The 22780-nt window shown below is 43.6% G+C and overlaps 1 long non-coding RNA gene across 1 annotated transcript in view; it reads left to right on the top strand.

Annotated features, from left to right (window-relative positions):
• LOC138580742 (uncharacterized) overlaps nucleotides 1–22780 on the top strand; it is a 233357-nt gene that overhangs the window by 143195 nt on the left and 67382 nt on the right. The window lies entirely within an intron of this gene.

The raw sequence follows: 22780 nt of genomic DNA, 5'->3' as shown, positions 1-22780 counted from the left end.
TAGTACCGCAGAAGAAGGGGTTGCAAAACATGGTTTGCAGGCTCGGGTGGGTGAAATAGGGCCAAGTAAAGGAATTGCCCATGTGTTGTGCTGTAGCCTGGGGCTGCCGGTGGTTATGTTGACTTTGTGCGTGTGCATTGTTTTATGGTGGTGGGTTTGTGGCGAAATGTTCCCATGCTTGGCTGCCCTGTCTTGTGGTGGTTGTTGTTAAGGCGTAGGCTTTTCAGTGCATGGGCAGAGGCAGCAGGGCTCCCCTTGTACCCAAGAGGCTAGGGCTTGGGCACCCCCCCGCAATGCAATGCTTCCATGCACGCAGCTACTCGCATATACTTTATTGGCGGGTAGCTGCACAGGTGACTATCATATTTTGGTCAGTGCAGGCAGGCTGCAGTGGGGATGGGGAGTGCATTGGAGATAATATGAAGATATTTGCAGCCTTTGTACTATGTTGTGTTGTGACTGCAAAGCCCCTACTGCCTTGTGTGCATGGCTACGGCCCTTGGCCCTAACAGTGTGGGCACTGGTTGGAAGTAGATGTGAGAATGTTGTCTTGTTTGGGTCCGTTAGTGTACCCATACGTACCGGTAGCCAGGAAAGCTCTGTGGCCACATGTTCCCATGCATGCCTCTATTTCCTAGCAGTGGGTGTGTACTAGGACTAGGCTCATGGAGGCATGGGCTGAAGCCGTTGACCGCCGCATGTACCCAAGAGGCTAGGGCTTCGCCACAGCCTTGTTTCAGGGAGGGCAGTAAGACATTGGCACATGGAAGGATTTTTTACCATCACAGTTTTGCGATATGGACCTTTTACGCAGCTACTCACTCACAGGCGGCTATCATGTTTTGGAGGGTCCAGGTAAACTCCATTGGGGATGGGGAGTGGTTTGGAGGCAATGTGAGGGCATTTGCAGTCGATGTATTATGATGTGTTGTGCCTGCAAAGGTGTACTGGCTTGTGTGCATGGCTAGGGCCCTTGCACCTAACAGTGTGGCCACTGTTTGGAAGTAGGTTGGAGAATGTAGCTTTGTTTGAGTCCGTTAGTGTACCCATACGTACCGGTAGTCAGGAAAGCTACGTGGGCACATGGTAGCATGCACGCCTCTATTGCCTTCTAGTGGGTGTGTTGAAGGAGTAGGCTCTTGGGTGAATGGGCGTAGGCCGTAGGCCTCCGCATGTACCCAGGAGCCTAGGGCTTGGCCACAGCCGTGCTTCAGGGAGGGCAGGCAGACATTGGCACATGGAAGTAATTTTTTACCATCACAGTTTAGCAGGTACTCCCATATACTTCATTGGCGGACAGCTGTAGAGGCGCCTATCCTTTTTTGGTGAGTGCAGGCAGACTCCATTGGGGATGCGGAGTGCATTGCATACAATATGAGGATATTTCCAGTCAGTGTACTATGTTGTGTTGTGCCTGCAAAACCTCTACTGGCTTGTGTGTATGGCTGAGGCCCTTGGATGAAAGTAGGCTTCAGAATGTTGCCTTTTTTGGGTCAGTTCTTATAATGATATGTAACTCCATCGTACACTCTTGGAAATATGTATGTCTCCTGTGGGTGCTCACCATTACAGAATGGTTGTGGAGGACATTTTGCAGTTGGTACACCAGTAGAGGTGGCGTGAGGTGCCTGCACTTGCATATGGTGTGCATCATTGGCCTTGTTGCCATTCAGCGACTGAGATGTCACCATTTATGTTTCATATGGTGTGCCTCTCATAATACCCTGTGCTTTGAGATTGAAGGAAGATATTGCGACATGACGCGAGTTAATAAGCATAGACATGTAAAGTATGGATAATGTACAGACCAACCCACGTACATTTGCAGCCGACAACATTATCAACGCCGTTAAGTGCAGCCAAATACAGGACAGCAGGCCATCTGACTGTTAGCTTTGTTTTGCGTACTTGTTGAGATGGCCAACAAATGCGGTTGGTGCTTCTACTCTGTGAGATTGTAATGTGTGCATTACTTCCATTGCCTATACTTGTGTGTGGCATACACCATCGCAGCAGTGACTGGCGTCACTGACTTTACTTGTGGACATTCGTTCCTCACGGCGTTCACTCCAGGTATTTTCTTTATGTGCGTGCCAAGCGTAGCGCACTCTGTCATGTGAGCACCTAGCTCCGGAAAGGAACAACATAAAGAAAAGCAAAAGCAGACATGCGCACACAGAGCTTACGGCTCCAGAACATTCCCATAGTTTAGTAACAGCACAATGAAGTGCTTTATTTTGCTACAGATGTTAACTACAACGTGTAAGTTGGCTGCATTCACCCCTCTTTTTGTTACGCTCACCTGGTATCCACGGGGATGCCACCCAGCCCTGGTTGGATGATTTGCAATCTCGAACCCTCTCAAGGTCCCTTGGTAATGCCTCTGGTTAAAGATGGGTCTGCAATATAGGAGAGTAGGATTCAATACCAGATTGTATTTGTTTTCCCACCTCCCTTGGCCTCAACTTCTTCCTCCCCCTTGGGCCTTCTCCTCACCTTAATATTGTAAAAGGTGGATTCTCCGTCCTGCTCCTCGTGGCAGGGGTGCGTAGATGTCAGGGCGAGCAGTGACCAAGTTCCTTCACTGGTGCAAGCCCCCCTGTGGGAATCCAGGCCTGCTGCGACTCTGTAGGTTTGCTGCTTTACAGTCTTTATATGCAGTTCTTATGTTCCTCTTAGTTCAAATAATAATGTCTTGCTTCTTTCCTTTTAGGTATGAAAAGGTATTTTGGTGTTTTCATGCAGTTTGAAGATGAGCATGGGCCGGTAGGCGAAAGCGTGGTGTGCGTGATGCTGTCCGGTGAGCAATGCGCAATGTTTCGCCTTTTATATTGCTAACCTGTGTCTTTTCTCTCCTTGCAGGTTGCAATGTTCCTCGCCGAGCGCCGTAATGTTCCAGCAATGATACTGACCAGGAGATGACTACCCAGGTAAGAATTGTGTGGCTTTCTTCATTCGGGAGGAAACGTGAGTAAACGCTTACTAATGCTGTCTTTCTTTCTCCTCTTTCCAGGTTATGGTATTCCAGGATGCATGCAGTGCCGGATGATGTAGTTCGTACCTTCAGGTGAGTGGAACTGAAGTCAGCGATGGATTGAAGACAGGATACTGTTCCAACTAAGTTTTGTAGTGTTCTTTCTCTCTCTACAGGTCCTTGTTTTCAGGTAAACTGGCATCAAATAACTGGACACGATGAGGGTTACGCTGCCCACAGCAGAATAACGCAAAGCATGTTCTGCTGTTTGGGTGTGTTTTAAATAGTCTCAGGTAAAGTAGTCCAGGTAAAATAGTCCAAGGCCTGCCACACCCAAAGTAGTCCAGGTAAAGTAGTCCCAGGCCTGCCACACCCAAAAGACTAGACCGCATAGCTCAGTTCCTTGTAACTGAGCTATGTGTGTGCCTCCATGTTGGCTGAACCCCCCCAAGTTAGATAGTCCCAAGTAAATAGTCCCATTCTAATGTTGGTCTTCATTTTGGTTATGAGCCTGGTGCCAAAGGCGCCAGGACTGACTCCAAGAGAGTCTTGGATGTGGTTTTAAGGCCTTTGACCTGGCCCTAACTGGAAGGCTGAGTTGCCAGTGAGGGCCAGGGGCAAGGGCATGACACTTTTATTTCACAAACAAAATTCAGTGACCAATGCTGTCTGTGCACTTCTGTACGTCTGTTCTCGTCTAGCAAAGTGGGAAAAGGAGTACTTAGTGGTGCTTGGTGGGCCATGTGGAAAAACACATTTTCTTTGAAAGGTAGACAAGGTACCAGCTGGTGCCTCTGGGATGCCTTACAGCATAAAGGTTTGCCGGTTGGTTCGTATTGCCGGAAACGCACATGCACATACCGGCCCATATCGGTCGGCTCAGATAATAACGACGGAAAAGAAATCGCTTATGTTAATCTTCCAGTGCTTGTTCGACCACCAGTCTATTGGAATGTGGAAGGTGTGGCACACGCAATAAGATGCCAGATATCTGAGAAGATAGAGGAATAAGAGTAGATGTAAGTAGCCGGTATAAGTGGCAGCGTACAGGACAAAACTTTGCGGGCAGGATGTTGTGATAGCTGGCTGCCTCAAGGATCATGTACTGTGTGTTAGTGAGTAGCGTCATATGTCACCCCATTGTCTTGCTCTCTGTTTTTGTAGGTGATACTGTGATTGTACAGCTCCACACAAGCAAAATGTCTTGGAAACGTTGCCACCAGACGCTCTTTTGCTGTGTTTCCTTTTTACAAAACATGACAGTGGTAGCGAGTGTTGTTCGACCCACAGCACAATGTGTCTGTCTGTCTGCAAAGAAAGTAAGAAAAGAAGAACTCTCATGGGGGTCACCTTGGATTGCTTGAGAATGGAGAAGCTGCTTTGCTAAGAAGTGCGTCAATGAAAAGTGAGCTGTCGATGTTTGTGTGTCGGTTGACCGCTGCATGCACCTGCGGCCGTTATAACGTTCAGTACACTGAGGGTGCGCTCACCTAGTAATTGTGTCAAAGGTCATAGAAAGGGCAAAATAGAGAATGTAGGACTGTATGAGTGAGTAGAAGATGTGTTGTTTTAGTGCACGACTTGCGTTCCCCTTTCGTCTTGCTCTTTATGTCTGCATTTGCAGGGGGTGGGGAAGAATGGTAGCAAAAGGAAGTACAATCACAGTTGCAATTTACGGGGAATGGTGGACACATGGCATAACAGAGCGTCCTTACTGCCATCAAAAAGCTCCGTACAATGTACAGAGAGAAAGTGTGTGGTAGAGTAAATTTATAAATATGCATACAGAAGAGCAGATTAATACTTTTTATTCGTAATACACATGGGATGTAAAGTTGTACTTACATAACTTGGGCAAATTACGTGCTTGTATTGGGTGGGTGAGAAATGGCAGTGTACAGCGTATGCGATCGTTGGAGACTACGTTTGGGGCACATGGGCAGAGCAACTGCAGTGCAAGTTATGTATCCTTCTTTGCTATACTTCCATACAATGTCTGACATTGGAGCTAAACATGCTTTCCCCGCAAGGCTGTTTTACAATGAGCGTGTGTCCTGTTCAAGGAGAGTTATATTAGGTTTTGCTTTCTGCAGATGATGCTGGGGGGAAAAAAGGAATCAGCCGGCAACGTGTTTCGATTGTAGCATGCATTTACGAATGTTGGCAGTGTCATTACGGTGAAGGTAGTACGACGTACAAGTAGAGATGATGGTGCCGTACACATGATGCTGTGAATGCACAGTTGGCAACATACATTAAATGTGCTTTTACAGTGCCTAAGGACCAGTTTATGTGCAGTGTGTTAGGAGGCAACGGCGGACGATGGCAGACTGTGTTCGCTCACTCAGAATATGTGGATGGGAGGCCCATCGTACGCAGTTTGGTGTCGTGCAGCATGAACTTGTTTGGGGCTGCCATTCAACAAAGAAAAGGAGTTAGTGTGTACGGTCGTCAAACAGTGTAAGGGGGTTACGGTGTTCAAATGGTATTTCCTTTACACAGTAAGAAAGAGAAACAGAAGTTTGAAAACGTAAGCAGTAAGGCAGTGGTTGCAATATGGCTGCCGATCTATGACGCATGCGCTGCACTGAAATATGTGTTGGATACCTTTTTTTGAAATGGTGTACACAAATGTTGCAGCAGTTACGACAGTTATGTAATATGTATGGATGCATTCATCAAGTTGTATGGTTGTGATTGTGCAGATTGTCGGGTAGGTTACTTTAGTGTTGTGCATTCAGTGTGTCCACTTATTATAGGCTTAGGTAACCAGTGTACGCAGGAAACAGGCTATGTATTGCATGGAAGAAATGGCAGCCAATGTCAACTGCAGTGGCTGAGGGATAGGTGGGTGTGTTATGTGTGGAGTTAGTGGTACGTGGATAGATGTTTATATGCATAGTTGTACAGTGCAGCGGCAATAGTGGGCAGGGTGTAGAATGTTGAGTGCATGGCTGGAGGCCCTGCACTCTACAGGGTGTAGTGAAGCATGTAGGGCCTAGGTGCAAGCTGCACAGTGTAATATAGGTGTGCATTGCAAATGGTGGCATTGCTATGTGTATAGCAGAAATAAGTGCACACATTGCACTGTAGAGAAGAATAATAGCAATCGCTGCAGACTTACTGTTTGGCTTGAGGAGGGCCTGTACTGTGGTTTGTGTATCGAGTGTGAAATGTTGTGGTCCTGGTTGCTGCATTATCTGTGGGAAAAGAGAACAGAACATGTTAGAGCAGGTATTTTGTTAGTTTGCAGTCCAGTAAATAGCATACATAGTTTACTATGTGGACCCTCATAACTAGTACTTCCTAAGTACTATGCTTTGAACCAGTGTACTGTGCAATGAGCGCAGTTCCTGTGTTCGTTTGCATAATCATTGGGCCTGTGGGGGAAAAAACTATGCTGGATTAAAAACTTTCAAATTTGTTTGCTACTATGGTGCACAATGAATAATAGTCATGTTTGGAGTGGTTGCAGCACTTTTTGAAGTGTACTCTTGAAGTAGGAGGAGATGTAAGGGTTTATGATTTGTGGCCTATACATGTTAGTAGGATGGGTGGTGTTGTATAGCACATGGTATTTTGTAAATGTTTACCTGCTTCCTTTTTGTACCACTGTTTCTTTATGCTTTTGGTTGCTGTTGGTGGTTTGCAAGTATTGTGCCATTGTACTATGCTAGTGTAGAATTTTTACTGTAGTTACGTACCTGTTGACGTACTGTAACTGCTCATACTTTGGAAGTGTTTTACAATATGTTTGTAGCACAGTAGTTGTTGAAGGTTGAGTTGGGTTGTTTGAATGCTGCAAATAGCATTGTCGTATTCTGGTTGCAGTTAGATGCCAGGTGGCGTATTCTAACCGTTTACAGTGTCCCATTCGTAAAGGGTATGTTTAGAAGGTTGTGCATTCCTGTTGCTACTTGGACATCTGTGTACATTCTGAAGGGGTAGTGTACCATTATGGAGTTACGTGATAATAGGTCCATATGTTTTGGAATTGTATGACTATTCCTGGAGAGCTGGTGACTGATTTGTGTACGTGGTGGTTTCAGAGGTTACTGAGCGTAGTTTTGAACCCTCATACTTAGCACTTTCCTTTCCACATATCCTGTGGAAAATAGGCTACTGTGATTTGTGTACACATATTGTTTGTGTGTGTGTATTCATTGGGTTCATTGGGGATAGAAATGTCCAACATACACTTTAGTGCATTACGTCAATACTTGCAGTATGCTAAGTTGCTTTAGGTCAACAGTGTGGAAGGAAAAACAATGTTTTTCCACTTACAAAGGTACTGGTTGGTGCTGGGGAGTAAGGTATAGTAGGTTTGTACATCAATGAGTACATTTTGGCTTCAAGAATATTAAGAAGACATTTAAGATTTGCAGGTAATCTCTGCTTTGGACTGATGGAAGTATCATTGCATTCCCACCATGACCATTGCTTTCTAACGTATGCAGTATTGTGGCCTCCATTGGTTGAGTCGCCTGTGTGGTAGAGTATGGCTACTGTTGTCAAGGTTTTCTTGCCAAGTGATACCTGTCCGTGTGTGAAGGCAGTAAGGTTGCATTTGTTTTTGGTTCCATCGGTATTGTATGTTAGGAGCATTAATATTACATATTGACTATGTGAGTGTATATGTAGCTTCGAACGAATATCAGAACTGCACGACGTACACAACATGCTATGGTTTGCATTTTGCACCAGTTGTTGAAATGGAATAGATTCCCAGTTAGGTATTGATATATACACAAAGCATTTGATAGCGACTTGTTCCTGAATGACATGGTGGCACAGAGTGCATGTATGTTTCCATATGTAGGAAATGTGAAAGATTTCATTTATTAGTATGTTTTTCCTTTCTCTAATATTTGTAGTAAGTACATTAGAAATTTCTGTGCATCTTCTTGTCGGTTTAAAGTGAATTTCACCATTCCAGCACTGTAGTCCAATTATTGCCTTATTCCTGAGACACTGTAAATAGTGTCAGGATTACTTACTGCATTTCTGTGAAGTACGACCATTTGCAAACACAACTGGTCTGCACCATTTAAATAAATATTTTCCACAATTGTTGGCATTTGGAATGGAACATTCATTGTTACGTTTGCATAGCAATTAACACCTGTTGTATTGGAAAATTTAAATGGGCCAGGTACGTCTGTGTCTGAGCACTTTGATAGAAGGGTATGTGGTTTCTTTGCAGAGGCATTTTTTGTGTGGGTGGAGTTGGGTATGGTTTGCCTTTTTGACTCCTTTTGTATGTGCTTTTGGTAGTTGATGTAGTATGAGTTGTTTTCAATTTCCTTGATGGTACTGTTGCCAAAATATCACATTTTCAGATGGGGTGTGCATGTAGTCTATTGTACTCTATGATGCAAGGAATGTCTGCACTGACTGCAGTTGCATCAACATTCAATAGATACAGTCCTTCCAGTGTACATAGCCGTGACAGTGCTACGTAACTCATGCCTTCTTTAAAGACTGTGCTGCTAATATCAATCAATGCTTGATCTCAGGTTAGACCTTGCAATTTATGAATAGTTATTGCATAAGCTAGCGACAGAGAAAACTGTTCTCTGCGTACATACATGTCAAATCGCACTGCTGTGCGTCCTATATGTTTGACTTCTGAAAGTTTGTCAAACTTGATGTTAACAAACTGAATGCTGTTGTCCCGTGGGTATGTCTGGAAGCCAACAACTGTACCAAGTGCTCCATTAACTAAACCTTGCTCTATGTCAATATTACACTTTAACATAACTCTACAGTTGTCACATAATGTTAACATTTTCTCCAAACCAGCTGTGTTGGAGATAGAGTTCTCTAAGGGTTGTATTCGCGCTATGCCTTGTTGACTCATAGCTATTGTAATACCGTGTACGTCCAGTTTGTCTGTGGCATGAATTTCCACAAGTGGTTGTTATTGTTTTTGCAGCATTGTTGCATTAAATTGTGCACAGCTTGCTAGAGTTGGCATTAAGGACATCAGCTGATATTTTTCTGAGCTAATTGTTCCATGACATCAGTAGCACATGTGTTATGCCCGTACAGCTCATGGATGCATCTAGTATTGAGGGTAGACTGCGCCTCCTTTGATAGTACACCAATACGTATGTTTTTTTAAATGTTGGTGTAGTTGAGGGCTGCAGACTGACGCATGTTTTGAGTTAGTTCTCTGTATTGGAAATGTTGCCAGATATTTACATTCCCGATGCTTCCAAGACTTTCACGGCACTCTTTGTGTCCTAAGGTTTTGAAGATAGGTTCACCTTTGACTGGTGTTAATTGAAGGAGATCTCCAAAAACAATAACATGTTTTCCTCCAAAGAGTTCTTCATAGTCTGTTTTGAGGACCTCTTGCAATCTGAGGTGAACCAAAGCCAACATTAGGTTGGAGACCATGCTCACCTCATCTATTAGGAGAATTTTCATTTGTTTCAGTACTCAGCATAGCTCCATAGCAGATTCTGCTGAAAGTTTATAGTACTCTAATTTGGTTTGGTGTTCTATTGGAAGGAGTAGCAATCAGTGTAGAGTGACTCCACCTCTGTTGTAGGCAGCCAAACTTGTAGGGGCGGTTACAACAGCAGAAAGGTTGTTTTTTGGTAATTGTTGGAGGTATATGCTGATAGTTTCTATTAAGAATGTTTTACCTGACCCATCTTCTCCACTTGCAGACAGCAGTACAGTTTTGTAGTTGTCAGAGGTGCAAGTTTTACTTTCGTGCTTTATACCATGTCCAATGGTTTTACTTACTTCGACAAAAATGGTAAGCTGTTCAATGTTTAGTTGGGATTTTAGTACTGCCAACTCTTCTGCACAGTGCTCATACTGAAGCATATTGGTGGCTACTTCAGTCTTGGCAGTCATGGCTATTTCTGCCTTATTTGATATGAGTGGCTGTCCAAGTGGTTCTTGGCTGCCCATTTGAAAAGGTTCACTGCTCTCAGGAGTGTCTACATTTAGTTGTGCTTTAAGTTCTTCTTCTTGTTGGCGTTCATTGTCCAATATGGTTTTGTACCGTGTAAAGTTTTCATCTGTAATTGTACTTTCACTGCCATTGAAAGCATCTTCATAGGAGGTGTAGGTGGTTCATAGATCTTCTTCTTTTCTCCCTGGTTTTAAAAGTTGCAGTAGAGCCATGTAGTACAGTTCTTTGTGTTGAGGAGTTTTTAATGACAACTTCATATGATTAATTAGGCTGCGTTTGGTAAGTTTCACCAGGTTGCCTTCACAACTTTCCACTCTGTATCTACCTTTTTCCCCATTTGGTTTGCTTTTGTTTGCAAAGTTTTGGGCTATCTGGTACAGGCAAGAGGCTTTTAAAGTAATACTCCTGTTCGGGTTATATGTGTCCAATAAGTTGTTCTTCAAAACGTCCTGGCTGTTGGGATCGCTTTTGGGTATTGTTTGTATGTCGTTGTACGATTTAAGTACTCTTTTTCTGGATGCAGCAGGGCCAAGGCTCAGCCACACTATGTTGTCAGATTTCCCATATAAGGCAGTGCTAGTTAAATGGTCAGCAGCTTTGTAGCTGCCACTTTTCTCTATGGGACAGCATTTTAATGCCAAAGCTGTACAATTTCTGTGCCAGTGTTTTGTCAGAGGATATGTCATCCCAGAGGTCTTTGAGCTCTGTTTTCTTTGCTTTGGTTAAGTATGCAGTGACATATCATGCAACTGCAGTGGAACTGTCTGCAATGTACTGTACATCAACATTGGCATTCCATAGGAGGGCAATAATTGCATTGTAATCATTGATGTACCTTGATTCTCCACTCCTTTTTATGCAGTATGTGTTCTTAGGAGGTTTTCCTTTCACACTGTGTCGAAACCATAGACATGAAGCTGTTTGCTTGGCCTGTTGTTGAAACTGGTCTAGGGAAACCAAAGCACCATTTGGTGTATTATTTGCCTCTGTTCTTATGTTTGCGTCGACAATACTTGCCACACTCGTGTCTTTGTGTTCGTAGGTCACTGTGTACTTTCGAATGGATTTAGCAAGTGACATATTTGTGAATGAACTGCAAAACAGTTTCATCACTCTCCTCACCAAATATAGGAGCATTTTTAATCCGCGACAGCATGTGGATGTGTGGTGCTCCTCTGGCTTAATATTCTTTTCTCCAAAAGAAGTGTTCCACTTCTCTGAGGGGAGGAACTGCTTTATTGCAAATGAAGTGCAGCATGGCAAGGAAGTGATGCTGAAAGTAGCATGAAACATTTACCGGATTGAGAGGACAAGGCTCTCCTGGTGTTTTCATGTCTACACCTGTTTTGTTTTTGTTTGCTATGTGTAGGAAAGTGTGCAAGTCCTCCTATGCATACTCTGCACAACTTAAAGTGACAAACCATGTGGGTGGCCCAAGGTTGCGTAGCATACACCGTACATCTGGTGCCGTCGGAACCAGTACTCTTTCGTACCACGCATGTTTGCCAAGAGATTTGTAAAACTTCATCCTTCTCTTGCACCTTTTGAAGTAGCTGTGTAGCAGACATGTTTTGAAAATGGGAACCTGTTTTTAATGTGTGGGCAACTCCATAACATAGCGTTGCCAGTTGACTTGCAAAGAGCAGGTGGAATATGTACTCCACGTACTGTCTAAATCTAGGGTCTTCAGAATACATTTGTAAACAGTGGTATTCTGATGCTGTTATTTGTGTGTCTCTTTCATCATATCTTCCACCTTTTCTAGTTGGGAAGAATATAGGAAAGGCTTGTGCTGCCACACTTTTTTCCCATATACAGATTGGCACTCCTTTGGCTTGCCGCATTTGATATGTTTCTAGTGCATCGTCTATGATGTCTTTGGGGTGCAGTGGGTGAATTGTATAGTGGTCTAAAATAATGTAGGCTGCACTAGGATCTAGACGTTCAAATTGCCCAGTTGTTGAGGAGTCCTGAATTATTTCGGTTGTTTCTCTCAGGTTTTCTTGAACGTTTATTTCCGTGTAGTATTCATTGTTTTCTATAAGGTATTGCAACACTTCCCTAACCTTGGTTAAGTCCACTAGTTGCTGCCAAATTCTTTTGTCTTTTGTAGGTACACCATTACCAGCATAATCAAAGATTCTTGTATTGGCCTTTGCACTCGTAGAGTATCTACATTTTCTTTGAGATCTAATGGTAAATAAACTACTATACCACGATTGCCTCTCAGTAATTCGGTGGGAGGCAATTTGGCAGTTTTCAGTTCAAGTCGTATTATTGCTTGCAATGGGTGCACTGTTTGGATTATAATGGTCTTATGCAAATTAAGCTGCTGCAGTCCGTTTGGCAGTGGAAATAGTTTCAAATTATTACTAATTGCCCATGAAGGCCTTTGGTTATTGTCAAGTTTTGTAGTGCAGTATGTGCACAGAATGGAGGTGTTCATAATTTCGTATGTTTCCAGCTATAAGGTACTGAGCTAATTGAAACCATTAGGATTCCTCATTGCCTTCTATTTTCTACATTATATCTATACTTTTGGTGCTCTTTCTATAGAAATTTCTATGACAACACACACATAAAAGCTGCACTGTTGTCAGTACTGTTGTCTGAAAATATAGGAGTTTGTAAGTGCTCTTCAGTTCCACAATATTTCCTTTGGATGTGCTCTATTTCATCAAGCACTTGTTTGGTTGTACCGTGCAGGAGAATATTATTTAAATGTTGGAGTGCTAAAGCTGAACTATTTGCATAGTACAGTTTGTAAACTAGATTTCAGACTGTTGAATGGTGGGTTGCTAACATTTTTATACAGTGGAAGGTGCTTTTGCAAGCAGGTCCAGAAATACAGGTTAATTAATGTCCTCGTATTCCAGTGTAGTTGCGCACTGGACAGGAGTCCATAGTTTGTAGTATTTTTCTTTTTCATTTGTCGTTGCCTTTGACATACCGATTGAGAAATTGCTGCAAAGATTTGATTAAGCAATGACGAATGTTACACATTGATGTGCAAGGCCATTTGTAGGTGAGGCGTGTTGCTTTGGTGGAATGGAGAGTGACATCTAAGTTTGATGAGGATATTTCTGAAAGCAGCGTTTCCTCTTCGATTATGGTATTGTGTATCTTTTCATACCCTCGTCCACTCCGATGTAAGGCAATTTGGTTTGTTTGTTCTTGTTTGTATGATTCTTCATTGAAGTATGGCTCGGTGTTGGTGTTGTGATTCCACTCACTTGTACAGATGTGGCCAAAGACTAGGCTGACATTGCGTTTGTTTCGAAGTAGTGCTTGCAATTTACCAATTAATCTTGTTAGTGGTTTCATTCTGTTCAAAATGACCATAAACAATTTCCATTTCACGCTCATTAAACTGTCTACAAGAGCTTCTAGGATGACTTTTCTGTGGTAGGTTTTGAGTGTTGAGCGTGATTTCTGCCCTCTATTTATAAGGTTCTGAAGGACTCTGTGGTGGAACATATTTTGTAAATTACTTTTTTAGAATGCTTGCTTGTGGTTACATTACCATTTGTACGTGCTCTCTTAGCAATAGTGTGTGTTGCACTGTTTCTTTTCATTCTCACATTTTGACAGATCAACTACACTGTCTTTACTGGTAGATGCATCAGTTTTCCTTGATTACTGAATTACCTCTTCTCCTTCAACTTTCTGTTCATGTTCAGCTTGTAGTGCATGGCTACTTTCTATGTTTTTAGGTTGCATGGCTCTCTTTCTGCGTTGCTTTCTACAGAGTTGAAGTTTTGTAGGCAATGTGTAGTAGCTGTTGGCGAAGAAAGGGAAGTGTGGGTGTGCAAAAATTGAAATGTATATGTGTGCAATGTGCATGAGTGGGTCAATAGGAGGGTAGGCATTTAAGTGAAATTGTGTCACTGTGCAGTGGTGTCTAACTTTCGGTTGGGGACAGTATTGTACTATCTGGGGATTAGTCTAATGGTGGCGACATAACAAACACTGAGCACATGTAGAGGTGTCATCAGTAACAATGAAGTCCATACTGCTGGATAGCCGCACATCTATGTGCTACAATACAACAATAGTGTACTCTTCTAGTAAGACATACAACAGTATGATGGTATTGTACTTACTTTGTTGCTTGCTGAGAGTAGGTTTATTGCAGGCTGTATTTTGAAGTGCACACTCCAGTGACTTTCCGGAGAGGGTTGGGTACTGCACCTGTATAAGAAGATGGTAACAAAATATGCTGGCTAATGGCATAGTGCTTACATTTGTGCAATACATTCTTCAAAACTATAGGGGGATGTCTTGGCAGGAAGATGAAGTGTGTTTGTATAAATGGAAGGCATACGATATGAATGGGCACTTCGGAGCATAAGCATGTTTGTTAAGGGGGTAGGTGGGTTATTTGGGAGTGTATTGTATGACTTGTTATGAAACACGTGTGTGTATTAGTGTAGGCTTATTTACTTTCAAAATACAGTACTTTACATTGTGGAAGGATGACAAAACGATGCGGAGGGATGTACAGAGTACAAAGCAAAATGTTTTTGTGTGTGCATTTGCATGTACTTCTCTGCATATGTATGCTTTCTACATGAGTGCCGGCATTGCTTTTGGGCTTTAATTTCCTTATGCATATTTATGAATGTTACTGTTGTGAATGCACACATACTTTTTTTTATTGCCTAACTACTGTTGTTATCTATGACGTGCAGCAGGAAACTGTTGTTATGCTTGCAATGCATGCACTTGGCTTAGTTTGGTGGGAAAGGCTGCGTGATCATTTTGTGTGCGATTTTTACAAATTTGATAGGAGGTGCGTTAATCGGGAAAACCATTGTAAAATTGATGGAACAAAAGAACAGAGTAACCGTTTCCATATACCAATGGCTGTTGGCAAATGGGCAAATGGCAACTTTGCCACCACCTACCACTGTAGAAGCCATTTAGTGGTAGGTGATGGGAGAAATAACAGTACGAATTTTGAGTACGTTATGGAGATTCACTGCTAGGTACCCTGTTGCTACGAACTTATAAAACAGTTGCCACTGTATTGTACAAAAAATAGTAATACCTACTATGCGTGGTGATGGGTAGTGATGCCAATGTATGTAGGTGCAGAACTCGTAGATCATTTTACAGTACTTTCCCGTGCAGGTGCTTTTGATTTACAGGATATTTGATTTCTGCGTGTTTAACGGTTGGTATGGACTGTTCAATAGATGTGCTAGCATTACATGCACAATTCTTGGATGTAATTGGTGGATGCGTAAGTAATCGTTTAACAGTAGCCAATTAGGGAGTGCTGGTAAAAGAGTAGTGGAAAGGGAAGAAGGACTGACCCTGCTTTCCTGGGGCGCGGCCCTCACGGTAGTTGGGCAAAGCGCACATGCTGCATGCTGTCCTTCTTGTGCTTGTCATGGAAATGGGACTACAGATTATCGATTCCGGTGTATGTATGCTTTTCTGTTCCATGCTAGGATGTTCGTCTGTGCCCATGAGAACCGTATTGCTTCTAGTGTGACGTTTGACAGTGGCGTTGATTTTTTGTTGAAATTAGTCATCTGTTGCACTATGTACAATGTACGCTGCAGACACTTGTAGTAATGTAAGGAGGAAAAGCAGAGAGCAATTCCTAACAAGGAGCACACAAGGAGCACACAAAAAGCAGTTTCTTTACATGTTACTTTAGCAAAATTAGAACAAAACACTTTTCACAACTTCCACCAAGACACCCATTTTCTATGACGCTTAAAATGTGTTTGTGCATCCCCCCCCGACACAGGGCAATATGTTTGCAAAAGCCGCACCATTTGAAGGTGTGTACGTGCTACATCCAGGTCTTTTCAGGGGGGCTGCAATGGAAATGGGACTGTGCAGGATTTGGGATTGGTCAATATGATTTCCTGGGTGTGGTGTGTAGCAAAAGATTGTGCCAGAACGTGTGTTTGCAAATAGGAGTGGAGATGGATATGGGTATGGTTGTGGCGTTCAGTAGGCAGACTACATGGCTTTTGGGCAACTCCTGGATACATTGGGTACAAGTTACACAGAGCGCTGTGCATTGGCAGCACACCTTGGGTTCCATAATGTTGACGTGCACTGGCACGGAATCTGTGGGATGAAGTGGGTCCATATGGGTCCTCTTTGTGCCAGATTAGTGACGCTCGCTCATCCAGACATTATTATTGTTCATTTTGGAGGGAATAGTTTAGGGCATGTTAGCAGCATTTCACTGCAGTTTGCAATGAAGGAGACAATTCGGCAACTCATGGAAATGTTTCCAAATTCACACATCCGTTTTTTCTCGCATTGCCCAGAGACAGATGTGGCTGCGTTCTTCCTTGTGTGGGCCACAAATGGAGAAAGTGCGGCGCAATGTGAACAAGGCTGTTTGCGCCTTTTTGCGCGACGTTTGCATGTTCTCCTTCCACAATGAAAACATTATGTTTCATAGTGCCAACATTTTTCATTACGATGGAGTTCATCTGACTGATGCTGGCAATGAGCTGTTTCTCCATAATATCCAAAATGCAGTGCAGCGCTTCCTGAAATTCTAGCAAACATTTTCCCTGTGGTTGTTCACCACTTCCAACGTTGCAAACACAAACAGCACAAAAAGGCTCATTTCAGAGCCATCACTTCATTTTGCAAATGCGTACAATGCTTTTGCCGGAGTTCTGTCACACATTGTTGCCATCTCTGTACGCGGCAGTCATAGGCTGCACCACTGCCTGCATGCTTTCTTTCAACTTCTATTTTTCAACGGTACAAGGTGGCTCTGATAAGAACCTTTTTGTGCCCCCATACCCCTTTCTGTTTCTGCAGCATTTTTCCTGTTGTTAAAAGACATGCCACAAAAGCCAGCAATGGAAGGGAGATTTGGCAAAGGGTACCAATCACAGCGGTAGGAAATCGTAGTTGGAGAAGATGTGGGGTGCACCTCACTTGGGTATGGGGTACTCTTTGTCATGCTCCTGGACCAAAGCCTCAAAAGCACTTCGAAAATGTTCCCCCCTACAAAGTACTGTGTCGCAGTATATGCACAATACAGTGACCTTTGAAAGGTACGGGTCTGTTGCAGTGCGTATGTCCTCCAAGGCTTCTTGCGGGACGTGGTGGCCCACTGGAGTGTCCCTAGTGGTGGCAGGACCAGATGCGGAGGATGCTGTAGAGGAAAATAACCTACTGCCTGCTTGGAAAGGGACAACCCTCCGAACAGCTGCCTGGTGGTTCACTTTCAGGTGCCGCCGCATAGAGGTGGTGCCGTAGGTGTACAAGCCAGGTTTTCGCGACTGAGTGCACTCAGTTCATTGTACCTGATGTGCACAAGATGTTGGCACATCTCCAACGGTCCTAAATAGTTTTCACACCCATGACTAACGCCGGCTCCAAGCAATGGGGATTCCTTCTACTTTATTCTCGTTTCCTTTTCTATGGCCCTCCACATTATGACGCCTATTCCCTTGCTGAGGACTTTCAGAAGGAGGTGTTGGTGGTGAGGGTGTGGGTGCTCCTGAGTCAGAGGTAGTAGCAGAAGCTCTGGTGGCCATTACTTGGAGAGGTACTTTGCAGGCACACAATTGGTGAGAAAGCAATTTTTGCATGAACCAATGTGTAGGATCTCTGTAAGGGTGCACTCTCACTGTAACACTCCATACATTTCAGAAAATTGACCTCTTTCGATGTGCACGGATCTGGCTTGTGTCTGCCAAATAAGGGACCACGCGCAGCAGTGTTCCATTACCATTGTTCTCCATTTGGATGCCTGTGTGCGGGATGTATATTGGGCGTAATGCCACGTGCATAGCTCTCCTACGGATACTCTTGCCATCCCAGGACTACTTAAATGTACGGCACACCTGCATTGAACATTTCTACATAAGCTTGGTGTGAGCACGATACAGTAGGTGGAATGTTTATGTGCAAAGGTACTCGCAGGACGTGGGTACGCGCTTCCACCTACTACAACTACATCACACATTTCTACGCATTTCATGATCAGGGACGGTGTTACCAGGCGTCACAGAACGAGATACGCATGTGCGCAGTTGTGCGACCGAGAAACGTACGGTCCTGCAACTATTTACAGGTGGTTCTGTGCATGCACACATGCGGCCCGTACTGGCGTCCTACTGATGTTTTCATTCTGATTGCGCATAGGGCAGCCAGGTGCAGCAGTCGTACGACTCCTCCATTTTCCTCACTTGCAATCATCCCCACTAGTGCTGTGTCCTTCACACTTACAATGGCCTTCTTAAAACAAAGGAAAAGGCACATATACAATCAGCACACATGAACATATCAATGTTTATTAGCAGACATTCATAGCAACTTTTCGGAAAGGGAAGGGGAACTAGAAACAGATACATATACTGGGGATTTTGGCATTTCAACAAGCTGCTAGTGAGGGAAAGATGGGATTGAGGTCTCATCGAAGCGTCTCTCATGACACGCATTTTGCGGGGATGGGTGGCTGGTAAATGGGGAAGGCGGGAATGTGCAAGTTGGGCAGTGAAATCTTATTTTCCCCATAATATGTTCTTCTACAACATTTTTCAAGACGTCAAATTGGAGGAGTAATTCATCCAATTACAGAGCTTCTCCTAGTCGGCTCTCGCAGCAACCTGTCCAAACTCAGTCCTCACTACAAAAACATTATTATCGACGGTAACACCATCCCCATTGTTAATAGTGTGAAAACCCTAGGCTTTTACTTTTATGCCAACACCAACCTCACCAAAAAAACTAATATGACCGCATCAGCCACTGCCTACACTGGTAAACTGATAAGAGCCTGCAGACCTTTCCTCTCGCCCCATAGCTGCCTCACACTTGCCAGAGCACTCATACAGTCTAAACTGGACTATTGTAACAGCCTATACCTAGGTGCCAACCAATCAATAATTAACAAACTCCAAGTTCTCCAGAATAACGCATTGCGCGCAGCACTCAACATCCCAAGACGAGAGCACATTTCCACAACTAGGAAAGCATACAAATGGCTCTCAATACAACAAAAAAAGACCTCAAAACCATCTGCCTCACCTACAAAGCCTTAAACAACCTAGCCCCACCATATCTCACCAACAAATTCACTATGAAATCCGCTCCCAGAATCACCAGGTCATCCAACTCCTTATGCTTGGTAGTACCTAGATTCACATTAAATAGAGCAGGTGGCTCCAGTTTCTCAGTGCTTGCCTCACTTCTCTGGAACTCCCTACCCCTCAATATCAAAACCATTGAGTCCTTCCCAAACTTTAGGAAACAGGTTATTCGCTGGCTACTGAACAAAGAGTAGCGATCACCTCTGAATCTCCTATGAACCTGCTGAAGTTTTGTAAATAATGTAAATTGCTGTAATTTGTAATTGTTGCACCATGTATAATGCATACCGCATTCCTGTAACTGAACTCTTTATGCGCACATCTACCCATGGGTCTGGAGCGATATACAAATAAAATAAACAAACAAACAAACAAACAATCCATTTTGGCATCCAGGCGGTGTACTTTTATATGTCCAGCGTTTACTTCAGTTTTGGTGACCGTATGTTGCTGTGCAAAAGGTGCCACTTCTGGTGTACTCCTTTGTATTCCAGTATGTTCTGTTAAAGGACAACAAATGTGGTTAATTTACATGAAGCACTACATTGTAATTGTCTTACTCTTACCGCTGTGTCCACTACCTATGGGGTTACTATGCTCACTCATTTCGCCATGCAGGAAATTCTCATCCAGCCATTCCATGGTGCTTGCCCTTGCAGTAACTCTTTCCATTTTCACAGTGTGGCGGGTACCAATAGGGCTACCATCCTCACTCATTTCTTCATGCAGAAAGTTCTCCTCCAGCCATTCTAGGGTGGTAGCCATTGCTAGCACAAACAGAAAACATCATGCTTTCCTACTATTGTACACTACCGGGCCTGTGCTATTACAACATAAACCTTTGTGTACTCACCACGTTACAGTGACGTTCTGCTCTCGGTAGTGGACGTCTCAACCTCTGCCTCTTCGTCCTTTGTTTGAATGTGAATCAGGTGTGCGGTAACATTGATGAAGGCAAATGTCACTTCTATTGTTGGTGCTTTCCATTATGCTACATACCCTATGCCTTTGCGCTCTTTGTTGCGAAAGTACAGACTTTGTACAGCTACTGCATTTTCCCTTCCCATTCACGCACTTGCTGCTGTTTCTATATGTTTTTTGTATTTGCTGCATGTTACCACTTTTTATGACCACCCCTCCTTTTCTCTGCACGTTGGACTCCACCCGATGTCCGCAAACATACGCAGTGTTCCCAACCACTGTGGCAATTAGTATATAGCCACCGGCTTCAGTATACTGTAGACTACATCTATACAAACTAAGCGTATCTTGTTAAAAAGTAATGGAATTTAGTGAAAGAAACATTATTAAGGGGACGCTATAGTTCAGTTGCGCTACTAAAACCCTGTCACCTTTCTTGAAAAAACTATGATAAAACAACGTTATGGTTAAAGTGCCCCACTAAAAACCTATGAAATTCACTAACATAAAACATTGTTAAAGGGACGTTATGGTTAAGTTGCGCTACTAAAAACATTTGCCCTTTATTGAAAAAACTAGCCTAAATCAACATCATGGTTAAAGTGCCCTACTAAAAACCTATCAAATTCACTAACAAAAAACCTTGTTAAAGGGACGTTATGGTTAAGTTGCACTACTAAAACACCTATGAAATTCAATGGAAAAACGTTGCTACATAGACGTTATGGTTACAGGTAAAACCGAAAAAACCCAGAAGTTCGCCCATTATGGTAAGGTAAGCAACTATAACTCACGCAACCATTGTGCACTGCATGGACTAGCACCCATGACCTCAAAGATGACATCACAAATGTCATTGATGACATCACTGATGCCATCACATGTGCCTTTAGTTTTAATAACAAGGCTCCACAAGGGAATGTCATTATAATGTTGCCACAAAACTATCATTGGGAGAACTATCACGAAATACATAATTCAGCACACAATTCAAGTGTTCATACCCTACCTGATTATCTTCATGCACAAAATGATTGCTGTGTGTCAGGCCTGCTTCTTCCCTTATGTACATGTATCACATGATGTGAATGACCCCTTAGGAAAAGAGTGTAAGGACATATGAGAAGGGTAAGGTCTACATATATAGTACCTTTTGCTTGTTCACTTCCTGCCTGTCAGTGAAGAAAACCACTTGCCCTACATATGTTAGTGAACAAAAAAAGAGGGAGCCAGACATGTGATGGCATCAGTGATGTTATCAATGACATTTGTGATGTGATCTTTGAGGTCATGGTTGTTAGTCCTTGCAGTGCATAGTGGTAGCACGAGTTATGGTTGCGTACCTTACCATAACTTGCACATTTCTGGGGTTTTTCGGTTTCACCTGTAACCATACCGTCCCTTTAGCAACGTTTTTCCATTGAATTTCATAGGTTTTTTAGTAGTGCAACTTAACCATAACGTCCCTTTAACAAGGTTTTTTGTTAGTGAATATATATATGTGTGTAGGTTGCAGAAAAGTCCTGGTTACCTTGCAATTCAAGTAGACTTATTTGACCCTTTTAGAAAAGGATCTCACGCATGTTGCTGTGTTTTTTTAAAGTGTGTTTTAATTGGTCATTGTGTAGACACATTGGGCCTCATTATGAGTGTGGCGGAAAGGCAACAACAGCGCCCGGTAGTGCTATCGGCACCGTTGTTACCTCTCCACCACACTACGAGTTCTGCTCGCAGGTGCCGGACTGCTGGTCTGACCAGGCGTGCATACCGTCACCCTCGAGCAGAACTCATGATTGCACCGGCACCGTTATAAACGGTGCCGGTGCAATCATGCTCCCGACCCCCATTCCGTCCTATTGGGCAGAATGGGGATCGCGAGGCCGGCCATAACGGCACCCACAAATCGGCAATTACCGGGTCCGCCAAACTTGGCATGGCCCAGTTATTGCCCATTCGCGGGTGCCAGAAAAAAAACAACTCCGGCGGCTGCCGTGCCCTTAATAAAGGCACGGCTACTGGCAGAGTTATAGTGAGAGCCATTGTCTGTAGAAGGTGGTCAGCCAACACGTGTTTCAACCCCAGAGGGTCTTTCTCAAGGCAGGGTTAGTTTGGTCTAAGGGGACCAGTGTCCCGTGTGGTCTCAGATACCGGTGGCAGGTTTGTCTCGCAGGGTGCCGTAGTTGTCCTTCAAGCTGTTGCTTTCATTTTCTCATTCCTTACTGTCAAGCGAGACGAGCTCCTGTTGAGATGTAATGGAAAAACCCTAGACCGGTTGTATTGATTTAATAGTGTTAAATGTGAAGAAGGAGCTAAAAGCATGGTCTCCTGTCACATGGTCAAGTTGAAAATAGACATTGGGCAAGCTGCATCGAGACCAGAAGAGTAGACCAAGGTCACACTCCCTTTTATTCTCAGGCACAGTGATCCTTTGTAAGGCTGAGAATAAAGGACTTATTGAATGACAGAGAGTAGGAGTGATGATGGATGTTGGACTAATTAGGTAGGGAGGCATGGTCAAGTACAACCCTCCAGCACCTGGGGTACCAGCTTGCATGCTGCTAGCGAGTGTTATATTCCACAAGGGTACAAGCGTGCCAACCAATTGTAGAGGGCCCTGTAGCAAAGAGCCCTACAGTGTGAAAGCCAATGAAACTTTATGTTTTTTTATGACACAGAAGATGACTTGCACTAGGGGTGGGCATAGCTGTCCACCTGACTGTAGAGACCCTATCACACTCCTGTTCCCCACAGAAAGTATACTTAGATGTTCCCCTTAAGCCTATCATAAACCCCCGTAGGTTTTCGCTTATTTTGACACGTAGTATGACGTCACGTTTGACGAGTTTTAGTTATATAACTGTGTTTTCT

This window comes from Ambystoma mexicanum, chromosome 3p, assembly GCF_040938575.1.
Source record: "Ambystoma mexicanum isolate Mex_15411 chromosome 3p, UKY_AmexF1_1, whole genome shotgun sequence".
Taxonomy (NCBI): domain Eukaryota; kingdom Metazoa; phylum Chordata; class Amphibia; order Caudata; family Ambystomatidae; genus Ambystoma; species Ambystoma mexicanum.
The sequence above is the reverse complement of the archived record's forward strand: the minus strand, read 5'-3'. Positions and strand labels throughout refer to the sequence as shown.